The sequence below is a fragment of the Somniosus microcephalus genome, chromosome 1 (genome assembly GCF_052327205.1).
Source record: "Somniosus microcephalus isolate GS21.2 chromosome 1, FLI_Smic_1.0, whole genome shotgun sequence".
In the NCBI taxonomy this organism is placed as follows: domain Eukaryota; kingdom Metazoa; phylum Chordata; class Chondrichthyes; order Squaliformes; family Somniosidae; genus Somniosus; species Somniosus microcephalus.
The window spans coordinates 397,163,726-397,189,699 of record NC_140987.1 but is presented as its reverse complement, the minus strand read 5'-3'; the positions used below and the strand labels follow the sequence as shown (position 1 = coordinate 397,189,699).

General features: G+C 44.6%; 1 protein-coding gene across 2 annotated transcripts in view; it reads right to left on the bottom strand.

Moving 5' to 3' along the window:
* Positions 1–18,979, bottom strand: part of LOC147125127 (claudin-14-like) — a 33,193-nt gene extending 14,214 nt beyond the window's left edge. For both annotated transcript variants that reach the window (XM_085997741.1, XM_085997732.1), the window contains exons 1-3: positions 18,865–18,979; positions 4,327–4,409; positions 3,793–3,881 (exon numbers count right to left, since the gene is read on the bottom strand). The gene's annotated coding sequence lies outside the window, so the exon portion shown is untranslated. The remainder of the gene's footprint in view (positions 1–3,792; positions 3,882–4,326; positions 4,410–18,864) is intronic.
* Between the last annotated feature and the right edge of the window lie 6,995 nt (positions 18,980–25,974).

Here is a 25,974-nt window from a genome sequence, read left to right as displayed (position 1 = left end):
CACCACATACACTGGTTCTCCCTTATCTATTCTACCAGTTACATCCTCAAAAAATTCCAGTAGATTAGTCAAGCATGATTTACCTTTCGTAAATCCATGTTGACTTTGTCCGATCCTGTCACTGTTTTCCAAGTGCTCTGCTATTACATCTTTTGTAATGGACTCTAGCATTTTCCCCACTATCGATGTCAGGCTTACTGGTCTATAATTCCCTGTTTTTTCTCTACCACCTTTTTTAAATAGTGGGGTTACATTAGCTACCCTCCAATCCATGGGAACTGTTCCAGAGTCTGTAGAATTTTTGAAGATGACCAGCAATGCATCTACTATTTCTAGGACCACTTCCTTAAGTACCCTAGGATGTAGATTATCAAGCCCTGGGGATTTATCAGCCTTCAATCCCATCAATTTCCCTAACACCATTTCCCTACAAATACTGATTTCATTCAGTTCCTCCCTCTCATTAGACCCTATGTTCCCCAACATCTCTGGGAGGTTATTTGTGTCCTCCTTTGTGAAGACAGAACCAAAGTATGTATTTAATTAGTCTGCCATGTCTTTGTTCCCCATTATAAATTCCCTTGATTCTGACTGCAAAGGACCTATGCTTGATTTTACCAATCTTTTTCTCTTCACATATCTATAGAAGCTTTTACAGTCAGTTTTTATGTTCCCTGCAAGCCTATTCTCATACTCTATTTCCCCCATATTAATTAATCCCTTTATCCTCCTTTGTTGAATCCTAAACTGCTCCCAATCCTCAGGTTTGCTGCTATTTCTGGCCAATTTATATGTCCTCTCCTTGGATCTTATGCTATCCCTAATTTCCCTTGTTAGCCAATGTTGAGTCACCTTTTTTGTTTTATTTTTATGCCAAACAGAGATGAACAAATTCTGTAGTTCATCCATGCGATCTTTAAATGTTTGCCATTGCCTATTCATCATCAACCCTTTAAGTAACATTTCCCAATCCAACTCATGCCTGATACCATCGTAGTTTCCTTTATTTAAATTCAATACCCAAGTCTCTGAATCAACTACTTCACTCTCCATCTTAATGAAGAATTCTATCATAATATGATCGCTCCTCCCCAAGGGGCCTCACACAACAAGATTGCTAATTAATCCTTTCTCATTACATAATACCCAGTCTAAGATGGCCTGATCTCTAGTTGGTTCCTCGACATATTGGTCCAGGAAACCATCCCGTATACACTCTAGGAATTCCTCTTCCACAGTATTGTTACTAATTTGGTTGGACCAATCTATATGTAGATTAAAATCACCCATGATAACTGCTGTGCCCTTATTGCACTCATCTCTAATTTCCCATTTAATGCCATCCCCAACCTCAGCATTACTGCTGGGGGTCTGTATACAACTCCCACTAACGTTTTCTACCCCATGGTATTTCTCAGCTCTACCCATACAGATTCCACACCATCAGAGCTAATACCCTTCCTTACTATTGTGTTAATCTCCTCTTTAACCAGCAATGCTACCCCACCTCCCTTTCCTTTTTGCCTGTCCTTCCTGAACATTGAATACCCCTGGATGTTGAATTCCCAACGTTGGTCACCCTGGAGCCATGTCTCCGTAATCCCAATTATATCATATCCGTTTATCTCTATTTGCGCAGCTAATTCATCCACCTTATTACGAATGCTCCTCGCATTAAGACACAAAGCCTTCAGGCTTGTTTTTTTTAACACTCTTAGACCTTTTAGCATTATTGTTTACTGTGGCCATGTTTGATTTACACCCTTGATTTCTCTGACTTCCACTTTTGCTTTTCTCCTTCCTGTCTCTTGCTTCTATCCTTGCTTCCCTTTCCTCTGTCTCCCTGCACAGGTTCCCAACCCCCTGCCATTTTAGTTTAAACCCTTGCCAACAGCACTAGCAAACACTCCCCCTAGGACCTTGGTCCCGGTCCTGCCCAGGTGCAAACCGTCCAGTTTGTACTGGTCCCACCTCCCCCAGAACCGGTTCCAGTGTCCCAGGAAATTGAATCCCTTCCCCTTGCACCATTCTGCTAGCCACATATTCATCTGAAATATCCTTCTATTTCTACTCTGACTAGCACGTGGCACTGGTAGCAATCCTGAGGTTACTACCTTTGAGGTCCTATTTTGTAATTTACCTCCTAACTCACTATATTCACCTTACAGGACCTCTTCCCATTTTTTACCTATATCGTTGGTACCTATATGCACCACGACAACTGGCTGTTCACCCTCCCCCTCCAGAGTGCCCTGCAGCTGCTCTGAGACATCCTTGACCCTTGAACCAGGGAGGCAACATACCATCCTGGAGTCTTGTTTGCGGCCGTAGAAATGCCTATCTATTCCCCCTACAATAGGCTCCCCTATCACTATAGCTCTCCCGCTCTTTTTCCTCCCGTCCCATGCAGCAGAACCACCCATGGTGCCAGGAAGTTGGCTGCTGCTGCCTTCCCCCAATAAGCCATCCTCCCCAACAATATCCAAAGCGGTATATCTGTTTGAGAGAGAGATGGCCTCAGGGGACCACTGCACTACCTGCCTGCGCCTACTACTCTGCCTGGCAGTCACCCATTCCCTCCCTGCCTGTACAGCCTTTACCTGCGGTGTGACCAACTGATTAAACGTGATATCCACGATGTCTTCAGCATCGCGAATGCTCCAGTATGTATCCATTTGCGATGCTCCAGCGCCGCAATGTGGTCTGCCAGTAGCTGCAGCTGGATACACTTCCCGCACACATGGTCATCAGGGACACAGGAAGTGTCCCTGATTTCCCACATAGTGGAGGAGGAGCATGCCATGGGGCTGAACTTTGCTGCCATGACTTACCCTTTAATTAATTTAAATTAAATCAATACCACCACTTATACTACAATTAAATCATATACTCAAGGGCCCTTGTTTCCTAGCACTCCCCACTACACAACAGAGACCTTAGAAACTGTAACCACAAAATTAAGACCTTCTACACTTTATAAACTATGGCCTAGAAATTCAGTTGGTTGCGCCAGCAGTTAGCGCCTTAAGAGAAGTGAATTTCGGGCGCTATGCATGTAGCGCCCAGGCGCAGCGCAGTTTGCGCCTCGCCCCAAATTAAGTTGACCCTTAGCGCCGGCGCAAAGTTTCGCGCCCGCCCGGCTGCGCGCGCAGAAAATGACGTCACATCCTCGTGCAACGCCCTTTGCGCGCCCCGATTCCAAACTTCAGTCGGACCGCCCCATTGTGCGGCTGGCGTCCAGAGCGTTTGTAAAATGGAACGCAACACAGCTGACGCGGGCCCCGGGGAGCGCAAATTAAAGGGCACTCCTCCTGCACTATAAAAGGCACTCTGCATGTGTTGTGTGGAAGGGTCCAGTGTGTTGTTGTGAACGGTGTATTTCTGTTTCCGACCACCACCACCACCACCTCCTCCTCCTCCTCCTCCTCCTCCTTCTTTCCCCCCCAGACTCGGCCTTTGAAAAAAACACATGCACCTTTCCCCTTTAAGAGCTCACTGGCACCAGAGTGTCTGCCGTCAATCACCAGCTCCCCGCACCTGCGCTGCGCCCGAGCTCGGGTGTTGCGCTCCGGCCTGACGGCTTAGCGCCTGAAGATAGTCGTGCAACGCCTGTTTTAGCGCTCCAGCAACCTCTTAGGGCGAAGCGACTGAATTTCCGCAAAGGGGGCGCAACTTTGGGGCGGGCGCTAACATCGGGCGGGCGCTAACGTTAGCGCCCCAAAACTGGCTATACTGAATTTCTAGGCCTATGAATCTTAACTGTCAAACTATAGAGTAGTATAAGTACTCAACCAATCAGCTGCTTCCTCCTGCCCGCATCACGTTTTGAATCATGACGTGGCTCCGGAACGCCGCCGCCGATCTGCGAGATTGATAAGCTTCTGTAAAAAAGCCCACAAAAGTGAGTTTAAATACTCACTGAACCTCCGCTCTCACCGCTCCCGACAATGGCCTGTGAAAAAAAGCCAGCGAAAGTGAGTTTAAATACTCACTGAACCTCTGCTCTCATCTTTCCCAACAATGGCCTATGAAAAAAAGTCCACGAAAGATAGTTTAAATACACACTGAACCTCCGCTCTCACCGCTCCCGACAATGGCCTCTGAAAAAACGCCCGCGAAAGTGAGTTTAAATACTCATTGAACCTCCGCTCTCACCGCTCCCGACAATGGCCTGTGAAAAAAAGCCCGCGAAAGTGAGTTTAAATATTCACTGAAACTCCTCTCTGACCGCTCCCGACACTAGCCTGTGAAAAAAAGCCCGCGAAAGCAGATAGGAGGATAGCATGCTGTTTTAGTAAAGGTGAATTTCTGTGAAGCTTTTCTCACCTGTCCGCATGTCTCCAGGGTTTCTGTAGTTTTTCAGCCAAGTTACAGTGGTACAGCAGGAGAACCCTCCTGGAAATTCAACCCTTAAGGTTAGAAAATAGGATAAATGGATACGATAGCAAAATGGATAGACTGTTAGCAATGATGGAGACTGGCTGGGTCAGTATTTTACTTAGGCGATTGTGCTAGATTGTGAAGAAATGAAAATGAGGATCCCCATAGCTTATTTGGCCCATTGAAACACATCCATCCCATCATGTCATCTGTTTCGGGAATTAATCTAAGGCTTTCGTTTTCACCACCTGTCGTGTATTGATTGTGAGTTTGACACCAGTCAATACGGTAATGTAATGTGCGAGTTTAACACCAGTTAATACGGTAATGGAATGTGCATTGCATTATGGGAATTACCCAGGAAAGCTGCAGTCAGCCTTTTCCAAATAAAGTAAAGATCACAGTTATAAGCCTGTCTGCCTGGCTGATTTAATTCGACGTATCTAAGCCTTAGCTCTTGTATGGGCTTGTGAGAGGCTGCATCCATATGTGTGTGGCCGAAAATTTAACTTGGTAACTGACCATAAGCCATTACAAGTGATATACGGCCCACACTCTAAACCCTGTGCCCGTATAGAGAGATGGGTACTTAGATTACAGCCGTACAATTTTAAGGTGATACACATTCCAGGCAAGTAAAACATTGCAGACCCACTGTCACGATTGCTGGGGGAGACAGCAAAACAGGAGAGACATTCTCATGGCTCAGATGAATACGTGAGATTTGTAGCTGTGAGTGCGACACAAAAGCACTCACTACTAGAGAGGTGGAGGAAGCCTCTGCTACCGACCCAGAGCTGATTGAGGTACAGAAGGCAATCACAAACGGACATTTTGAGAACTGTAAAGCTTATGCAGCAATTGCAAACGAGCTGTGCGTAGTGGGGTACCTAGTTCTTCGGGGAACACGCATCGTGCTACCCACAGTGTTACACGCACGAGCCCTGGTGTTAGCACATGAAGGACACTTGGGAATAGTTGGAACAAAGCAACATCTCAGAACTAAGGTTTGGTGGCCTGGCATGGACAAGGCAGCTGAAAAACACTGTAAAGCGTGTCACGGCTGTCAGATAGTAGCCAGACCCGACCCACCTGAACCGTTGAGACCAACACCATTACCGGAGGGCCCCTGGCAGGATGTAGCTATAGACTTACTGGGACCCTTGCCATCCAACCACTCCATTCTTGTGGTAGTTGATTATTATAGTCGCTACTATGAATACGACATCATGAACTCCACAACAACAGAGAAGGTTATTGATAGTTTAGAGTCAATCTCCAGCCGTCATGGTTTGCCAATCGCCTGCAAATCTGATAATGGTGACCAATTCAGATCTGAATTATTCAAAGAATACTGTGAAAACAACGGGATCAAACACCTGAAAACGACAGCAAAATGGACTCAGGCTAACGGAGAAGTCGAGCGCCAGAATGCATCGCTGATGAAGAGAATCAGAATTGCTCAGTCAGAAGGACTAGATTGGAAACGTGAACTTAGAAAATATGTGACTGTGTACAGGAGCATTGACCACACCACAACAGGAAAGAGCCCGGCAGAGCTGCTCTTTAAACGGAAAATGAGAGGAAAGCTGCCAGACATCACAAAGTCGCACGCAGACATGGAAGTACGTGACCGGGACGCAGAACAAAAAGGCAAGTTCAAACTGTACGCAGATGAACAGCGGAGAACACAATACTCAGAGGTGGAAGTTGGCGACACAGTGCTGGTACGCCAGGACAAAGTGGACAAGTTCACCACTCCTTTTAATGCCACACCCCACAAAGTTCTGAGTAAAACAGGGAGTCAAGTAGTAGTGGAATCTCCAGAAGGAGCATGCTACTCGAGAAACACTACGTTTGTGAAGAAATACAGAACCAATGGACCAAAGGACCAAAGGAGACATTCCATGAGCAGGACAGGAAAGTAGACCCTGACACACATACCACTGTGACACAGGCAATACCCACTGACACCAACATGTCAGACATACCCAGTACAGCCAGACCTCAAAGGGTTAAAAGAAAACCCCAAAGGCAGTCTGATTATGTCACAACATAAACTGTGCGAGAACTGCATGGGTGATGTTAAATGTTTAAACCTGGGAATTATTTAGTTGTGTGGTAAGACACAAGTTTGTAAAAAGTTTATAAACCAAATAAGTTATGCAGTGTTATTGTAAGCAACTGTTTGTAAACTGCAAGTTTGTTTCCAAGGAAAAGGGGATGTCGTGTATTGATTGCAAGTTTGCCACCAGTCAATACGGTAATATAATGTGCGAGTTTAACACCAGTTAATACGGTAATGGAATGTGCATTGCATTATGGGAATTACCCAGGAAAGGTGCAGTCAGCCTTTTTACAAATAAAGTAAAGATCACAGTTATAAGCCTGTCTGCCTGGGTGATTTAATTTGACATATCTACATGCTTGACTGAACGCATTAAAGCATAGATACAACACCACCCTACTTGGAAGACTATTCCAAAAGTGTGGGTGACTTTTTGAGTGAAGAGGTCCTTCTTGATATCTATCCTAAATTATCTCTTTGCCAGGTTCAATTTCTATGCGCTTATCATGGGATTCAAGTCTGCAATTCTATGTTCTCTCATTGCTGTTGAAAATCTAATGCAAACCCTTACAACTTTATGGATTATGTAGCTTGTTGCTCCTGGGTAGTTTAGCTTAAATTACACCAAGCATAATTATCCTTCATTCTAAATATATTGTCACTAGTTTATTATTTAATCTAGGACAAAAAAAGTTTAAAAAAAAGCTTTGTTTACCTCCGTACCGACCTTGGTAAGGAAACTGAAATTTAAAAATGAGTCTCTGGACAGTCATGGGCAGCACCACAAGCAGCAACGGCGGTCGACTGCCAAGATTTTACTACCCGTTTGTAACAAGTGCTAAACCATAGTACTGCATTCAATACTATGTGTGCCTAAAATAATTTAAAATAAAGATTTTCTGAAGCAGGTTAGATGGGGAAGCACCACAGTTGTTGCAAGTTTTAAATTGCTGCAAGTTTTAAAATCCATAAGTGTTGGCATGTAAGTTTCTGATTTTGTTTAAAATTAAGAAATATCTGCCATTAATGCGTTAATTTATGATTAGTGAAAGTGATTTAAAATCCTTTCTTTATGTGTAGATCATTGATGTAGCTTATCCCTCGAAATTGTCGGTGGTGCTTCATATACTGTACCAGAGAATATTGCAATGCACTAAGCACATCAGAAAGTTAGAGTGATAAATATTTTAACGTGAAGTGTATTTTACCCTAGTTTGTAGCTGTATATTAATCAGCAGTCATTGCAGTCTGTTTTTCTGAAATTAGCTGATGTGAAAACATGTTTTTCTCCTTAATTGGCAATGTGAATGAAGTTTGGTGGTAAAAGGTTAATTTGTTATGGAAAGGAGTGTTTCTTTAATCTCCATCACATGCTCATGCAACAGTAACAAGTTTAGCTTCTTAATCTATCAACCAGAGCTCGCAAAAGGGGTTAGTCCACAAATAACCTTTTTATTTATGGTACTTATTGCTCCCTGACAGTGATTTCACTGGGACCCATTCAAAGCCCATTCAATTGGACGTCATCAAAATTAGCAAGGGAAGATTTTAAAAGATACTCTTGTGTTTGACCTCATCCAATTTAATTTCTCAAAAATATACCCTGAATGTTTTAAACTTATGTATTTTTCTCCTATATAACTTATCTGACATTTTTCAGTTCATTTGGATAAATGTTTCTTTTGCTGCGAAGGCCTGTCCCCGACGTCTGACGCTGCCCCCTTCAATCACGCACCAGCAAAGCAGGACATCTCCACCTGATTTCCTCTGCTGCCCCTCCCCCCAAGCAGGAGATGTTGCAGGCTCCATATGTCCAGGCCAGATTAGTAACCTAGCAGAGTACAGAGTTCCACCATTCACTGCTGCTGTGCCACCATATTGAATTTTAATGTTTAACGAGAGCTCGGATGTATTGGGGAGTTTTTCAGCACGCTCGTTTTCTGAAACAGACAGTAACAGCCTGCTGAACAAGCTCTAAAATGTTGGCTGTAGGAATGAGTCTTCGCTGCTGCTCCGCTGGAGATTTTGTTTATTGGGTGCTGCATTCAAAATATATTATTACACTTAAATTAGATATAGTTTAAAAATTTACAATGGTAGGACATTTTTTGGCATTCCACTTGTGATCCATTGTAACTTTAAATGTAATACAAAGTGTTACAATGTTTTGCGATTCTTGCTTGTGGGGGTGTTCCTAAATGGTTTCAGCATCCAGGGCAATCACATTTGCACAAAGCTCTTTTTACCCACACTCAAAGGCACTTTGCTTGAGGGATGGCTGGTGGAAGTGTGTTTCTGGAACACACATTCCAAAAGGGGGTCATCGCACGGGCAGATAGGACAATAGAAGGTAAGGGTTGGAAGCAGGTGACTCCATCGCATTGGCAGAAGGAGTAGAAAGGAGGTGTAGGCGTCCTCTGAGGGCATTGCCTTGACAAATACATTTTTAATAATGAATACTTACACCATGAGTAACATCATGGCACCATGAAAATATGGTTGCCTAAGGAGGATTTGGTCACCTTTTATCTGCACAGCAAATAGCGCTCTGGGAGTGGTGGGGGAGGGATAGGTGCTCCTTCTTACATCCTCACAGCTGTTTAGAAATCAGCCCCATGTTTTGTGCCACTTCCCTGCAAGAATTACACCAGAGGTGCGCAATCTAGATTGTTTCAATATTTCCCGAGGAAATGCATTGCATGTGGTTCATATGGATTTTAGAAAAGCTTTTTGTATTGAATTACAGCATAGGAGACTTATTGCAAAGATAATGGCTCACGAAATTAAGTAAAATGTGGCCGCATAGTTTGAGGGCAGAGAGCTAATAGTAAGACTAAAGAGGTCAGTGGGAGAGCACCTAGTTTGCATGGGGCAGGTGGGGGCAAGCGCTAATATAGGTGCTTCTCTGGCACCCACCTGCCCCATGCAGCCATAAGCTGTAGTGTCCACCCACCATTGCTCTGTACGACTCAATTTCATACTGGAATTGCATGTGGCAACTAAGCCTTATCCTCACTATCCGATCTGGTGCACTACCAGAGCGTTGCACGCTCGACTGACGTCACGATCTGCGGGTGTAGGAGATCATGGCGGTAGTGTTTAGCACTAGCGCAAAATGTCTGGTCAATTTCACGAGCGGCGCAAACATCGCCGTGCCCGAGTGCTAGTTGCTTTGCGCCCCATTAGCGCACCAAACCGGATATTGAGTGGCGCCCTCTGCCTTTCCACCTGCTGCTAGCAACGACAGGTTGAGGGGAACGTTTTGCAATCAGGAAGGTACTGGGAGAGCGCTATTTAAAGGCGGCCGCTTCCTGCCTCTTAGGGCGCTAACGGGAGACGCAAAGCAACCAAATTTTCCCCTGTGTTTAATAAACCTCCTGGCAGCCATTCCTAGTGTTGGTTTCAACTCCTTTACCAAGATGGCGCCTTGTGCTAGACGCATGCTAAACCGGCATTTCATCTTAAAACCCCATCTTGGACACCTCTTTAGCGCCTAAAGTATTCGGCAAACGTCACCACCACATTGTACTAAAGCTACAGTATTCAGGGATTAAAAAATAAGAACAAGGATTTTTAATTTAACTCATTGGGAGGCAAGATTTCAGTGTAGGTCAGTGAGGACAGGGGTATAGGGCAAGCAAACTTAGTGCTGAACAAGATATGTGCAGCGGTTTTGGACAATTTATTGAGGGAGGAGGTTAGGAGGCTGGCACTGGAATTGTTGAGTTTGAAAATAGCAAAGACATGTATAAGAGTTTCAGGAGATGGGGTAAGGGCAATGCTGGGCAATGTTGCAAAGGTGGAAGTAAGTGGTGTTGATGATGGATAGGATGTGAGCTTTATAGCTCAGCTCAGGGTTAAACAGGACGCCAAGAGTATGAATGGTCTTATTTAACCTAAGAGAGCGGCCAGGGAGGGAAATGAAATCAGTGGAATGGATCAAAACTAGATCCCTGGGGAATTGTAGCGGTGATGATGTGGGAGAGAAGAGATGCGATTGCTGGAAATGCACTGGCAGCATTCAGTTATGTAGGAATGGAACCATGCAAGTTCAATCCATGCAGGATGATGGAGGAGAGACATTGAAGGATAGTCTGGACAATGGTAGTGAATGCTGTGGAAAGATCAAGAAGGACAAAAAGAGTAATAATGTGCCACAGTCATAGTCACAAGCAATATCACTCATGACATTGGCTTGGACTGCTTTTGCGCTGTGATAAGGATAGAATCCAGATTGGATGGATTCAAATAGGGAGTTCAGTAGCAGAGTTTACACACAATACAGTTTATTTGATTCTTCATCTCAATAGCAGTCTGGGGGGGAGTAAAAAGGAATGCGGTAGTGGTAGGCGATAGTATAGTCAGGGGGATAGATACTGTTCTCTGCAGCCGTGACCGGGAGATCCGAAGGTTGTGTTGCCTGCCCGGTGCCAGGGTTAAGAATATCTCCAAACGGCTGGAGAAGAACTTGGTGTGGGAGGGGGAGGATCCAGTTGTCATGGTCCACGTAGGAATCAATGGCATAGGTAGCACTAGAAATGAGGTTCTGCTGAGTGAGTTTGAGGAGCTAGGATTCAAATTAAAAAGCAGAACCTCAAAGGTAATAATCTCTGGCTTGTTACCTGAGCCACGCGCAAATTGGCGTAGGAACAAACAGGTTAGAGGTTTAAATGCGTGGCTCAAAGAGCAGAGTGGGTCAGGAAGGGACAGAGAGAGTAACAAAAGTGATAAGGCATCAGTGACTAAGGTGACATCAGGGAAAAATAGAAATAAGTCAAAGCCAAAGGCACTATATCTGAATGCACAAAGCATCCACAACAAAATAGATGAATTAATAGTGCAGATAGAAATTAATAGGTGTGATCTAATAGCCATTATGGAGATGTGGTTGCAAAGTGGCCAAGGCTGGGAACTAAATATTCCAGGATACTTAACTTTTAGAAGGGATAGGCAAAATGGAAAAGGAGGAGGGGTAGCCCTGATAATAAAGGATAGAATAAAGACAGTAGAAAGAAAGGATCTTGGCTCTGAAAATCAAGAAGTAGAATCAGTTTGGGTGGAACTAAGAAACAGCAAGGGTCAGAAAACATTGGTGGGAGTTGTTTATAGGCCCCCAAACAGTAGTTGTAATGCAGGGCAGAGTATAAATCAGGAACTTAGAGGCACATATAACCATGGGGAACTTTAATCTACATATAGACTGGGCAAACCAAATTTGTAGTAATAGTGTGGAGAACAAATACATGGAATGTATGCAAGATAGTTTTCTAGATCAGTATGTTGAGGAACCAACGAGGGAACAGGCTATTTTAGATCAAGTATTGTGCAATGAGAAAGGGTTAATTAATAATCTTGTAGTAAAGGGGCCTTTAGGGAAGAGTGATCATAATATGATGGAACTTTATATTGAGTTTGCAAATGATTTTGTTAAATCCGAAACTAGGGTTTTAATCTAAACAAATCAAACTACGTAGGTATGAGGGGCGAGTTGACTAAGGTAGATTGGGAAACTGCATTAAAGGGTATGACAGTAGACAAGCAATGGCTAGCATTTAAAGAATTAATACATAATTTACAACAAATATACATTCCTTTAAGGCACAAAAACCCCACAGAAAAACTGGTCCAACTGTGGCTAACAAGAGAAGTTAAAGATAGTATTAGATCAAATGAAGAGGCTTATAATGTTGCCAAAAAGAATAGTAAGCCTGAGGATTGGGAGGATTTTAGAATTCAGCAAAGGAGGACCAAGAAATTGATAAAGAAAGGGAAAATAGAATATGAGAGTAAACTAGCGAGATACATAAAAACAGACTGTAAAAGTTTCTGTAGGTATGTAAAAAGGAAAAGATTAGAGAAAGTAAACGTGGGTCCCTTTCAGGCTGAGAAAGGAGAAATTATAATGGGGAATAAGGAAATGGCAGTGAAATTAAACAAATACTTTGGCCTAGAAATTGGGTTGAGGCGCCAAACTGGCACCAAGTTCGCCCGGGCGCTGGTTTTTGCACAGCGTTCAAAGCTGTAGCGATCGTCAGAAATTCAGTTGAAGTGCCCCTAGAGGGAGACGGGGCAAGGCTCGAGGCACTCCACGTCCCTCTTAGGGCGCTGAAACTGAATATCGCAGCGCAACGTGCCGCAGCGCCACACGCTGCGGCACGGCATGCTGCGGTACTGCAGGCCTTCCTCCCACTGTTAAGGGGGAGGGGCCTGCAACAGCGCGAACCCCGATCGCGAGTGCCGGCAAAAGAGCCTGGCACCAAGGAGAAGTGCCGGGCTCTCGGGAAGCAGCCGGCAATGCCGCAGGGGGGGGGACCAGGAGGCCGGGGACGGAGGTGCTGGCAGGCGGCCGCCGATAAAATGGCCGCCCAACACCTCCACCTTAACTTGCGCCTCTGCCGGTGCAGCAAGGCCCCATGAACTGGGCGCGGGTAGCGAACGGCGCTACAGCGGCGTTCGCTACCAAATATCGCGTTTGGGGCGCGAATGGGGCACTGCGCACACCGATGACATCATCGGTGGCGGCGCAGTGCAAATGGCTAACGCCACCATTAGCGCCCCTGCTGAATATCGCGGGAGGCGCAGCCGGTGGCGCTACAGCCACTGACTGCCTCTTTAGGCGCTAACAGGTGGCGCTACTCACCCAATTTCTCCCCCTTTGTGTCTGTCTTCACGGAAGAAGATGCAAAAAACCTCCCGGAAGTAGTGGAGAAACAAAGCTCTAGCAAAAATGAGGAACTGAAAGAAATTAGTATTAGTAAAAAAATGTACTGGAGAAATTAAAGGGACTGAAAGCTAATAAGTCCCCTGGACCTGATGGCTTACATCCTAGGGTTTTGAAAGAGGTGGCTATAGAGATAATGGATGCATTGGTTGTCATCTTCCAAAATTCCATAGATTCAAAACGGTTCCTGCAGATTGCAAGGTAGCAAATGTATCCCCACTATTTAAAAAAGGAGGGGGAAAACGGGGAACTACAGACCAGTTAGCCTGACATCAGTAGTAGGGAAAATGCTAGAATCTATTATTAAGGACATGGTAACAGGGCACTTAGAAAATAATAATAGGATTGGGCAGAGTACTGAATTTGGATGATCAGCCATGATCTCATTAAATGGTGGAACAGGCTCGAGGGGCCGAATGGCCTATTCCTGCTCCTACCTTCTATGTTTCTATGTAACATGGATTTATGAAAGGGAAATCATGTTTGATGAATCTGTTCGAGTTTTTTGAGGTTGTAACTAATAGAATAGATAAAGGGGAACCAGTGGATGTGGTGTATTTGGATTTTCAGAAGGCATTCGATAAGGTGCCACACAAGAGATTATTAAACAAAATTAGGGCTCATGGGATTGGTGGGTACTATACTAGTATGGATTGAGGATTGGTTAACAGACAGAAAACAGAGAGTAGGAATAAACGGGTCATTTTTGGGTTGGCAGGCTATAACTAGTGGGGTACCGCAAGGATCAGTGCTTGGGCCTCAGCTATTCATAATCTATATCAATGATTTGGATGAGGGGACAAAATGTAATATGTCCAAGTTTGCTGATGATACAAAGCTAGGTGAGAATGTAAGTTGTGAGGACATAAGAAATAGGAGCAGGAGTAGGCCATTCGGCCCCTCAAGCCTGCTCTGCCATTCAATCAGATCATGGCTGATCTTCTACCACATCTCCACTTTCCTGCACTATCCCCATATCCCTTGATTCCCTTAATATCCAAAAATCTATCGATCTCTGTCTTGAATATACTCAACGACTGAGCATCCACAGCTCTCTGAGGTAGAGAATTCCAAAGATTCACCACCCTCTGAGTGAAGAAATTTCTCCTCATCTCAGTCCTAAATGGCTGACCCCTTATTCTGAGACTGTGACCCCTGGCTCTAGACTCCCCAGCCAGAGGAAACATCCTCCCTGCATATATCCTGTGAAGCCCTGTAAGAATTTTGTATGTTTCAGTGAGATCACCCCTCATTCTTCTAAACTCTAGAGAATATAGGCCTAGTCTACTCAATCTCTCCTCATAGTACAATCCCCCCATCCCAGGAATCAGTCTGGTGAACCTTTGTTGCATTCCTACATGGCAAGTATATCCTTCCTTAGGTAAGGAGACGAAAACTGTACACAATACTCCAGGTGTGGTCTCACCAGGTCCCTATATAATTGCAGCAAGACGTCTTTACTCTTATCTACTCAAATCCTCTTGCAATAAAGGCCAACATAGCATTTGCTTTCTTAATTGCTTGTTGTACCTGCATGTTAACTTTCAGTGATTCATGTACAAGGACACCCAGGTCCCTCTGAACACCAACATTTTCCAATCTCTCACCATTTAAAAAATACTCTGCTTTTCTATTTTTCCTACCAAAGTGGATAACTTCACATTTCTCCACATTATATTACATTTGCCATGTTCTTGCCCATTCACTTAACCTGTCTATATCCCCTTGAAGCCTCTTTGCATCCTCCTCACAACTTACATTCCCACCTAGCTTTGTATCATCAGCAAACTTGGATGTATTACATTTGGCACCCTCATCCAAATCATTGATGTAGATTGTGAATTGCTGAGGCCCAAGCACTGATCCTTGCGGTACCCCACTAGTTACAGCCTGCTAACCCGAAAATGACCCATTTATTCCTACTCTGTTTTCTGTTCGTTAACCAATCCTCAATCCATGCTAGTATATTACCCCCAATCCCATGAGCCCTAATTTTGTTTAATAACCTCTTGTGTGGCACCTTATCAAATGCCTTCTGAAAATCCAAATACACCACATCCACTGGTTCCCCATTATCTATTCTGCTAGTTACAACCTCAAAAAACCCTAACAGATTTGTCAAACATGATTTCCTTTTAATAAATCCATGTGGACTGTGCCCAATCCAATTATTATTTTCTAAGTGCCCTGTTACCATGTCCTTAATAATAGATTCTAGCATTTTCCTTACTACTGATGTCAGGCTAACTGGTCTGTAGTTCCCTGTTGTCTCCCTCCCTCCTTTCTTAGACAGTGGGGTTACATTTGCTACCTTCCAATCTGCGGGAACCGTTCCAGAATCTATGGAATTGTGGAAGATGACAACCAATGCATCCGCTGGACAGAGCATTACTAGCTCCCATTCCATTTTTCTCTCCCACCATGTCAGGAGCTTCAGGTATGTCATTGGACCCGAGGAAATTCATGGCCAATTTTCCACTATTTATCCCCTCAAACTCTTTCACAATTTTCTAAGTGTCTTCAGATTCATAGGAACAATGACGGACAAGTAAAGACCCTCTGGTCCATCCAGCCTGCCTTTCTTTGTTTTCATGAAAAAAAAACAACTATCTGAGTCTTCACAACCTTTCATTAGCTATCATTCTAGTGAATCTATGCTTTAACCTTTCCCATGGCTTAATAACCTTCCTACAATGGGGTATCTTGACTTGTATGCAATTCGTCAACTAGTGCATTGAAATGTTGTGGCCTAAGCAGTCTGTAAAAAATTAATATCAATTTCTTGCATTTTTCTTCATCTCTGCCTTTTTTATGGCTTTTTCTATCTACACTCCCATGTTTAAAGATCTATGCATCTGCACCTCTAGATCTCTCTAGTCCTTCACTTTGTTAAGAGTCTTAACAATAAAGGCAATAAAAACATTTCATTGTTTTTACACAAATACACAAACTACTAAAAGTAAAGCGTTGCATGACTAGGCTTTTGCTAGTTTTAGCGATGGCATTCTGGCTGCTTCCTTTCTTTTGATTTTCAGAGACAGACTGGTGGCTCTGCTGCTGATTACTGAAATGTTGGGACTTGTTTTCTCCAGAACTTAGCTAAGTGCTGTGAAGAAGTCAGTGGTTTATCAGGCTAACTGTTAAAAATGTACGGAGGTGGCTGGGGGAGGAGTTGACAAAAATCTAGAAAACTATACGGAGGAGCAAAGCATACACATATTTTTCTTTTAAAGCCATAAACCACAACAGAGCTGAGAGAGAAGGGGATGAAACTGCCACCATCAGAGAGATGAAGGATGCAAAGAGGCTTCAATGGGATATAGACAGGCTAAGTGAGTGGGCAAGAACATGGCAAATGGAATACAATGTGGAGAAATGTGAAGTTATCCACTTTGGTAGGAAAAATAGAAAAGCAAAATATTTTTTAAATTGTGAGAGATTGGGAAATTTTGGTGTTCAGAGGGACCTGGGTGTCCTTGTACACGAATCACTGAAAGTTAACATGCAGGTACAGCAAGCAATTAGGAAAGCAAATGGTATGTTGGCCTTTATTACAAGAGGGTTTGAGTATAAGAGTAAAGACGTCTTACTGCAATTATATAGGGCCCTGGTGAGACCACACCTGGAGCAATGTGTACAGTTTTGGTCTCCTTACCGAAGGAAGGATATACAGGTAGACTATCCTTTATCAGCGCTTCCGAAAACCGAAAACCTCTAAAAACCGAAAGTTTTTTCGTGGCGCTTAAGTCGTGCGCACGACATGACCCGAGTGGCGCCAAACATGACAGGAGTGGTCTGGGAGCTCTGCCTTTCCCTGTGAGCAAGGCAGAGGGTCACAGAGTTTCCTCCTGGGTAGGAGATTGCAGGCCGAGCCGGGCAGTGTGAAGGAGGTACCGGGAGAGTGAACCCAACAATACAGCGGCCCGTCCGATAGCTGCAGCGGCCCGTCCGATAGTCTTTTCTTCCCCCCCCCACCACCCCCCGACCTGATTTGTGGGCCAGCTTAGTGTAGGAGTCAGCCGATATCCGGCTTTCCCACAACTGGCGGTGGCAGTCGAGCCCAGACCCCCGCTAAGTCAAGGAAATCAGATACGGAGCAGGGGGAGCCAGAAACCTCGATCTAACGGCAGAAATCAGCAGCTGTTTTGTTAGGTTTTTTTTCTTCCCCTAGCATTTTTTTTCTTCCCCTAGCATTTTTTTTAAACAGTCAGGCTGTGGAAAGAGTCTCTGTAGCTTAGCAACAGCTTCAGAGACGCTTCCAAGGCAGGGCCCGAGTGTTTACAAGCTGTTGCTAAGCAACAGTGTTTGTTGTCAGATACGGAGATGAAAACCTTCTGAAACCCGAAAAATTCCAAAAACCGAAACACAGCTGGTCCCAAGGTTTTCGGATAAAGGATAGTCCACCTGTACTTGCTATAGAGGGAGTGCAACAAAGGTTCACCAGACTGATTCCTGGGATGGGGGGATAGTCCTATGAGGAGAGATTGAGTAGACTAGGCCTATATTCACTAGAGTTTAGAAGAATGAGAGGTGATCTCATTGAAACATACAAAATTCTTACAGGACTTGACAGGGTAGATGCAGGGAAGATGTTCCCTGGCTGGGGAGTCTAGAACCAGGGGTCACAGTCTCTGAATAAGGGGTCAGCCATTTAAGACTGGGATGAGGTGAAATTTCTTCACTCAGAGGGTGGTGAATCTTTGGAATTCTCTACCTCAGAAGGCTGTGGAGGCTCAGTCATTGAGTATATTCAAGACAGAGATTGATAGATGTTTGGATATTAAGGGAATCAAGGGATATGGGGATAATGCAGGAAAGTGAAGTTGAAGATCAGCCATGATCTTATTGAATGGTGGAGCAGGCTCGATGGGCCGAATGGCCTACTCCTGCTCCTATTTCTTAATTTCTTATGTTTTTATGTTAAGAAGGTACTTTAAGCCTCCTCCCTGTGCCCAGTGGGAATGGTGTGGATGGGGATTAAGATGGCGGTGGAAGCTCAGCCGCATTCTAAATACATTCCAGCAACCCCACCACCTTAACGTACCTGAAATCAGATGCAGGAAGACTGTCCACCCTATCAGGACGCACACGCCATTTTAATTACACGCCGACTAAGGCCCACATGGTCTCCAACTTGCCAGCAGAAGCTGGCAGCAGGCGGCATATGCCCAGGTATTTTGTTTACTTTTTAAAGGTTCCTTGTGGGCCAGGAGGAGCAGGAGTGCTTCCCTGATCGTGAACTTTACTGATCCCGCCTTTCCTCACTTACCTTGCCGGGGGCCATTTCCGTGGGTCTCTGTCAGCGGCCTGACTCCCCTCGAACCTCCACTGTCGTCCACTGGCATTGACATCATCCCCCACCAGCTTTGGGCAGAAGTCAGTGTCGGAGCATTCAAATGAAGCCTGGGAGTTAAAATCTCCCGAGCCTCACATTCCAAAGGACCGGACGGAGTGCCACCTGCTTCAGTCCCTGATTCCCACCCCGAGTTAAAATCAGAGCTTTAGTCTTAGTTTTACAGACAGGCTAATAGGTTATTATCAAACCAAAGTTTGGCTTACAGATATCAATTCACTCAACGGTAAACACTTCAATTCTCTCCTAGTTTGTACATACGGTACTGTTATAAAGCTTAATCAGTTTAATTTAAATCAGTTCATCGTTCTTTAAGTGTTTTTTTCCAGGACTAATTCCTACCTTTTTTCAATACCCCTCCAGTCCTTTCAACTCCCAAGGCTGCCGGTATCCTATACTCTACCACTTTCGCACAAGCTGTATTCAACACTGTTCTTTGCTGTCACTCCCTGTCCAATGCTCACTTGGCACTGTTATATTAGTTTCCGCCCCAGTGCTCATCTGGTACTTATTAATCAACCTCCCTAGTGCTCGTCTGACACCTTGTTGCCACTAGCTACCTCTCTTTGACTTGATTAACATACTGGTAACTATTAATCCTCTCTTTTAATTAAAATTCCAAGTGTTTGAAAATTTGCAGTTTTATCAACTTTGATAAAGACACATCGCTGTTTTACACAAGGAAGCTTGCTTGATCATTACCTCTGCCACGGGACTCAATATCCACCCCCTCCATCGTTGGCGCACTGTGGCTGTAGTGGGTACTATCCACAAGATGCACTGCAACAACTCACCAAGATTACTTTAACATCTTTTTCACCTTGGACCTGTACCTGTTTTGGGAACACCATCAACCCCAAGTTCCCTTTCTTGTCACATACCATCCTGACTTCAACATGTACCACACTTGGCTTCATCATCACTAGCTCAATATCTTGGAACTCAAGACCATAGTGGAAGTACCATCACCATAAGGACTGCAACGGTTCAAGGAGAAAGCTCACCATCGGCTAACTAGGGATGGGCAATAAATGAGGACGTGACAGCATTGCCAAGATGCTGAACATTAATTTTAAAAAAAGGAATGACGAGGTTTGCAATGCAATGGGCAGCACCTCCTTGGGCCGCCACACACCATGCGATGCAAGTTTGATTCTTCCACTCTGTGACCCCTCCCAACACCATAACTCACAATGTCAAGAATTGTAGGCAGCGAACCCAGATTGTACATTGCACCATAGTGAGTGATTACATTCAACTTTCTCTTTACGACTTTAAGGCAAGCCTGATCAAATACCACAACCATTACACGCAGAAGGCTAGTTTTACTAAATAGAAGACATCACCACTGGAAGTGTAATATGATAAATATCTCAACAAGCTGAATAACTCATGGTAAGCATCGTGATTTCTCATCACGTGTCAGCTTGACTCAGTTAGTAGTACTCTCGCCTCAGAAGGTTGAGGTTTCACACTCCACTTTAGGAGATCAGCACATAATGAGTGCATTACTGAAGATGTGCTGCATTGTCAGAGACGCTGTCCTTCAGATCAGGTGTTAAATTGATAGCTCAGGTGGATATTAAAGATCCCATGATGCTGTTTGAAGAAGAGCAAGGAGTTCTCCCCATATCCAAGCTAACATTCATCCTTCAACCAACATCAGAATTTGCCAAGTTGTCCTTTCTCTGGTATCACCAGCATTAAGGCATTGCAGCAGGGCTTGTGCCACCCAACTGACTCACTGCTGACCCTGGAGAATTTTAAGACAAATGTAAAATTTTTTGCCAGACAGCCGGTGATGTTTTCAAGGAGGAACATTGTTTTTGCTGCAGGACTCTGATGCTGTCATGCTTGCAAAGCCTCAAAGCGCACCAAGCCAAATCTTACTGGGGAGGAACCTTTAAACTTTAAATCCCTTTCGCTGGCCCTAACAACATTGAACACCAGTAAAATGCCAGCAAGACTAACAGCCAGCATTGCTAAGGCAGCAGTGATGGAATGTGTGACATATGATGCCACTCCGCTATTACTGAATTATTTGTATATGTCCTCCAGTGTTTGGACAGGCACTTACGGTGTCCAGTGTAAACTTCACCAGAAGATCACTACAAGGGCAGAAATGGATGGAGATCTGGCAGGTTGGTTCCACCCCCCCCCTTAATATTCTACCTCTGTCCACCCAGTGTCACTGGAAAACCAACGGCTGCACAAAGAAAACACCAGCCTATTGAATGTCATTTGCCTCAATGCTATTTGTGGGATCTTGCTGAGTCTGCCTACATAACACGGGGGTGGGGGGGGGGGGGGGTGCGACCAACCCGCTCCCAGGGGGGCAGAACATCAATTTAAATATTATAATGAGGCCAGAAGCCTCTCTTTTAACCTCCATTTTGAATTTAACTGCCTGTGGACGGGTTTCACACATTTCGTGAAACCCGGCAGTTACAGTGAGGCGGGGACTGCTGCATCCACAAGGTAGGTGTCTTTATACCTAAATCCTGGATCCAGGGTCCCTACTTAACCCACCACCTGTGATCGGAGACCCCCTCACGAGGCCTCTGATCGCCTTCCCAGGTCTCCAATTCCCACCATGAGGCCTCCCCCCCCACCCCACCGATGATGCTGAGGCCGGTTCCATCCTCAGGTGGTCGGCCCGATCCTCTCTCCCCGCCCCCACCATGAACCCTGGCCGACACCCCCGCCGATCCCCGATCCCTGGCCACCCCCGGATCCCCGACCCCCCCGATCCCCGACTGGCCCCCCGATCCCTGGCCACCCCTCGATCCCCGACCCCCCCGATCCCCGATCCCTGGCCGACTCCCGATCCCTGGTCACCCCCCGATCCCCGACCCCCCGACCCCCAATCCCTGGCTGACCCCCTGATCCCTGGCCACCCCCCGATCCCCGACCCCCATGACCCCGATCCCTGGCCGACCCCTGGCTTCCTCCCCAATCCCCGAACCCCCAGTCCCCGATCCCCAATCCCTGGCTGACCCCCCAATCCCTGGCCGGCCCCCCCGGTCCCCGATCCCTGGCCGATCCCAATCGGCAACTGTCGTGTATTGATTGCGAGTTTGACACCAGTCAATATGGTAATGTAATGTGCGAGTTTAACACCAGTTAACACGATAATGTAACGTGCATGGCATTATGGGAATTACCCGGGAAAGCTGCAGTCAGCCATTTTACAAATAAAGTAAAGATCACAGTTAGAAGCCTGTCTGCCTGACTCTGATTTAATTCGACGTATCTACATGCTTGATTGAGCGCATTAAAGCATAGACACAACACCGACTGACCCCCCTTGCTCCCCGATCGAGCCCTCGCGATCTACGGCTAACTGCCCCCTTCATCCTTCCCCCAGACCGAACCCTCACTCCCTCTCTGCAGCTGCTGGCCTACCTGCCCACAGCCAGCCAGCCTCTCAATCTGGTTGGCTGAGGCCTCGCATGCAAATCAGGCCCTGCTGTTAAAGTTGTCAGGGCCCATGGAAAACCCGCCCTCCCGCGTTTCCTTCCCGCCTCGGAGGCCCCGCACCCCCAACCCACCTACCTCCAGAAAATTCCGGCCAATCTGGTTTAGTGACATTGGTTGAGAGTGAAGTATTGGCGAGGACATTGGGGAAACCGCCTCTGCTCTTCTACAAAAAGATGCCATGTGATCTTTTACGTCCAGCTGAGAGGGCTGATTGAGTCGCGGTTTAGTTTCTCATCCAAAAGATGGAACCTCTGTCAGTGCAGCACTGACTCTGCAATGCATTGAAGTGTCAGCCTGGAGTATGTGCTTAGGTTTCTGGAGTACAACTTGAACCCATGATTCTGACTCATATGAGAGTGGCTACCACTTGAACTGAGGCTGACATTTCAAAATAATTGACATTATTGAGTGCTTTGAGGGATTTCTAAGAAAGGTGCTTTATATTATATATATATATGTATATATATATACATACAGATATATATACAAGTCTTTCAGAAATCATCATAGTTTATAAGACTTGAAATCAAAATTACTTTTAGAATCTGCACTGTGATGTCACTTTGTAATGATTTTTTTTAGCATGTTTTAGTTCTCCTGGTTTTCTTCTTATTTGTTTTATGTTAGTTTTGAAATTGGGAAATAAATGCATACTGCAGCTTCACTGCTCTGGTGCTGAATTATTTTCTAACATGGTTGATCTGATTTGGAGGACATACAGTCAGTGCCACGCAGACACTTGTCAGTATTGCCAACAGGAAGTGAAAGCTCTTCCCCAACCAGAAACAACCCAGCTTTAATGGTCAGTAATACAGATGTGTTTACAACGGCAGGGTAATGAAGATAAACATCTGACTAGAAAGTTAAATCTTTCTATAAAAGGAGTTCAGTGTTTCAGTGTTTATGAATACAGTCAGGCAGAAACCTGGGTCACTGATTGGTATGCCCATAGTATTTAAATGAAAGTCTCATCAGGTAACATAGTGTTGTAATAGGCTCAGTCCTTTCCAACAGAAAAAGAAAAGTTGATTGAGGCTAGCACAAGTACATCTTTGGAGGGCATGTCATGGACACCTATAACAAGGACCCAAGTCTAATTTCCTGGCTGAGGCAGGAGGTCATAACAATATTGTTTCCCAAAACATTTCCCACATTTACACAGTTATAGATTATGTTCTTTCTGTCCCATTACTTAACAGTACCAGTTCAGACCAAAGGATCATCATTATAAGCTGTGTGGCCTTGACATCAGGAAGGCTCTTGGTCTTGATGGGATCTCACTACACATCATGGAGAGAATTTTCTTGCCCAAAAAAGCAGGCGGTCTCTGTGGTAGTTAATCAAAAAGAATGATCTTAACTTAGCTGGCACAAAGGGTAGACACAATGGGGCTAATTTTCATTTATTGCACTGGTTGGGTGGAGTAATCGCACCCTCCACTTAAATAGCACTAGCGAGAGGCCTAAACCATCTTCATGGTCGGACTTCATTTGAATGTGATCGGCAAGCTGCCAGCGCTGAAAGAGGGAGTGGGTGGGAAATCCAGCCGCTCCTCCATGGAGCCGAGCCAGAAATATTCACTAAAGGTGGGGAGGCAATCCCGGGGGGACACAGAAGGACAGCAATATTTCTGGAGTGGCCTCCAGTGGTCCCGGGTGCAGGACCTGATTTAAATATTGTAATATTGCACGCAGGATTGATTTCTGCCCATTTCAAGGCTTACTCAAAAATGGAGTTGGGCAGGCTCAGGGGGCCAATGGCTGGTAGTTATTTAAAAAATTTTGTATGCCTACCGCACCATTTATCAGCTGGAGGCACTTACGAGAGGCGCAAATGCACTGAATTTCTAGCCCAAAGAGTTTACTGCTGGAGCTGACAGGACGATCAATGGCACCCCAAACCTTGTGGAACAAAGCAACATGATCAAATTGAACTGCTCTATCAGGCTAATACCTTACAGTCATCCCAAAGTGAATTAATTTAACTAATTATATAGTATTGTATAGTATTTACAGCACAGAAACAGGCCATTCATCCCAACAGATCCATGCCAGTGTTTATGCTTCACACAAGCTTCCTCCCACCCTTCTTCATCTAACCCCCATTAACATATCCTTCTGTTCTGATGCGCCTCAATAACTTCAAGACTCAAAGTTAACTGAATAAAACAAGGCTTTTATTAGCAAAGAAAGATGCCTGTGTCTTCACCTAGCTTCACCTAACATTCTGGTGTTCTGCTGCAAGACAAGCCTGGGCTTGTATTAAGTAGGGCCAGGTATGGGCGGAGCCGACACATCCAATGGGGAGAAAGGGGGCAGTGCACTATATACAATACAAGGTAAAACACCGGAGCAGGCAATACAATATATGTGGTTAAGTACAGAGTCTGATGAATGACATATTTCATCACATGTTCCTTTCTCTCTCATGTGTTTATCCAACTTCCCCTTAAATGCATCTATGCTCGTCGCCTCAACTACTCCTTGTGGTAGCAAGTTGCACATTCTGGGTAAAGACATTTCTCCTGAATTCCCTATTGGATTTATTAGTGACTTATTACGGCCCCTAGTTCTGGTCTCCCCCACAAGTGGAAACATCTTCACTATGTCTACCTTATCAAACCCTTTCATAATCTTAAAGACCTCTATCAAGTCACCCCTCAGCCTTCACTTTTCTAGAAAAAAGAGCTCCAGACTCTTCAATCTTTCCTGATAGGTATAACTTCTTAGTTCTAGTATCATTCTAATACATCATGTTTGCACCTTCTCCAGAGCCTTTATCTCCTTTTTATAATATAGACACTAGAACTGTTCACAGTACTCTGTGTGGCCTAACCAAGGCTCTATACATGTTTAATCTAACTTCTCTGCTTTTCAATTCTATCCCACAAGAAATGAACCCCAGTGCTTTATTTGCTTTTTTATGGCCTTCTTAATCTGTGTCACTATTTTGAGTGATTTGTGTATCTGTACCCCCAGATCCCTCTATTCCTCCTCCCCGTTTAGACACTTATCTTCCAAGGCGTATGTGGCCTCCTTATTCTCCCTACCAAAATAGTTCTTCTGAAGATTGTATCTGTCACCTGGCAAATGCATGCCTGGGTGATATCACAATGGTCCCCTGTTGCAGCTTGAAAGGAGCCTGTGGCAAAAAAAAAAAGAGGTGGTGACTTTGATCGCCACCTGCGGAGATATTGAGGCTGATGATCTGAGCTGAATGGCTTCATTCAGAAGCTGGAAGAGTTTATCTATGGCCTCTTTAGTGAATCTTTGTCTTCTCATGTAGAGCTCTTGGATCTTGATCAAATCTGTATTATATACTTTATATACTGTATATTATACACTCATGGGAGGGGTGGGGGGCAGGGATAACACCTGTTGGCCTCATCCTCCTCAAACACTGGCTCACTCTCCTTTACTGCAATCTGTTTCCCCCCTCCTCCATTATTATTGTGAACAGAGGAAAACCCACAGGAAACCCGTGCTACTAAGTCGCTCTTAATCTGGGTGGGAGTTGAACATTTCTAGAGAGACTGACAGACACTCAGAAGCTGTGAGAACTGCAGATTAATTTGTGGGAAATTAGATTAAAAGATATGATGGTAGATAAGCAGTGGCAAACATTTAAAGAAATATTCTAAAATTCTCAACGAAGATACATTCCATTGAGAAATAAAAACTCCATGGGAAAAGTGATTCCCCCCATGGCTAACTAAAGAAGTTAAGGATAGTATTAGGTTTAAAAAGAGGCTTATAATGTGAAGAATAGTGGTAAGCCTGAGGATTGGGAGAGCTTTAGAAACCAGCAAAGGATGACCAAAAAAATGATAAAAAGGGTGAAAATAGAATATGAGAATAAACTATCAAGAAATATAAAAACAGATTGTAAGAGTTTCTACAAGTATGTAAAAAGGAAGAGAATAGTAAAAGTAAGCGATAGTCCCTTAGAGTCTGAGACAGGTGAAATTATAAT